Source organism: Chaetura pelagica, unplaced genomic scaffold (genome assembly GCF_000747805.2).
Source record: "Chaetura pelagica isolate M959 unplaced genomic scaffold, ChaPel_1.0 scaffold266, whole genome shotgun sequence".
Taxonomy (NCBI): Eukaryota; Metazoa; Chordata; class Aves; order Apodiformes; family Apodidae; genus Chaetura; species Chaetura pelagica.
Window position 1 is genome coordinate 301,106 of NW_009953799.1, and position 1,452 is coordinate 302,557.

Sequence of the window (1,452 nt, forward strand, 5' to 3'; positions counted from 1 at the left end):
TCACACATAAAAACATACATATCTGGACTAAGTTTATTACCTCCAGCTCTCAGTTCTGCAAGGTGCAGGAAGGCTCCCCTGTTAGCTGTCCTGCCTTGCCTGCCATGTGTTGGGTTTCACTCCCTGGCTAGTGCAGCCTCAAGAACCTCCCTGCTGTTTTAGTGCTTCTGTCACTTTTGCTGGGAAAGAATTCAGGATCAGCTTTAGTGCAAGGCTGAAGAAACTGCCTGCATGTATGTGCTTTAGCTTAAGCAGCAGTTTGAATTCAATAGCCCTATCTTTTTTGTTTCCTTTTCTCACCCGTGGCATTAAACACGATCGCTGCAGCTCTAAGGCTCTCCTGGGCTTTCAACAGCCACTCAGTATTTGCTGATGCCACCCTCCATTAGAGTGCAGAAGAGAACAGGCCAGTGACTGGTAGCTGTCTCCTCACTCCTGCTCAGAACAGAGGATGGCATGCAACCTAATGCAGGTGCCTGGATCTGAGGTTTTTGCTTTATAGTCACTGATGCAGATGTTTACAGGATGTGATCCACCTCCTTCTGATCAGCACATCCAACCCAGGTCAATGACACCTTTCTCTCCACTGACTAAAAAGGGAGCTGAGACTGACTCTATCAGGTATAAAAATTACCCTCACAGTAATGTTAGCTGAGTTGAACTGCACCTTCTGGACACAGTAAGTGACAATATGACAGTACTGAAAAATTCATGGGGATACCATACTTAGGTTTTCTTTTTTTTCATTCTGCACAGCTGTAGAAATGCAGAAACCAAGTAAGCACTATCCCTACTCCTTTTCCTATCCTTTGGAAACACGAATGAGCCCATTTAAGTTTTGTTTTACCTTCCCTATTTGTGAACTGAGAGAATAACAACAGAGGACTTGCAAGCCTGCAATTAGACAACAGTTACAAGTGCTGGGGCATTCAGAGGGCTGCAGCACCTCTCCTTTGAAGATGGGCTGAGAAAGCTGGGGTTGCTCAGCCTGGAGAAGGCTCTGGGGAGACCTTCCAGTACCCGAAGGGGCCTAGAGGAGAGCTGGAGAGGGACTGTTTACAAGGGCTTGTAGTAAGAGAACAAGAGGTAGTGGATTAAAAGTGGAAGAGGGGAGAGAAGAAATTTTGTGGTGTGAGGGTGGTGAGACAGTGGGACAGGTTGCCCAGGGAAGCTGTGGATGCCCCATCCCTGGAAGTGTTCAAGGGCAGGTTGGATGGGGCTTGGATAGACCTGATTGAGTCAGAGGTGTCCCTGCCCGTGCAGGGGGGTTGGAACGAAACGATCTTTAAGGTCCCATTCTCTTATTCTATGACACGCTTCTGTGATTTCTGCAAGACCCCGCTCCCCTGTTGCTGTCACAGTCTCTTTGTGATGAAGCACGTTCCCGTGCCCGCGGTAGAGAAGCAGCAGGGGCGGTGGGATTCCCATCCGCTCCCCCCGGGGCCGGGTGCG

General features: G+C 49.0%; 1 protein-coding gene across 1 annotated transcript in view; it reads left to right on the plus strand.

The window, feature by feature from the left end:
* The window catches only part of LOC104391837 (arylsulfatase D-like), a 19,802-nt gene that overhangs the window by 11,440 nt on the left and 6,910 nt on the right, over window positions 1-1,452 (plus strand). The gene's annotated exons all lie outside the window — the stretch shown is intronic.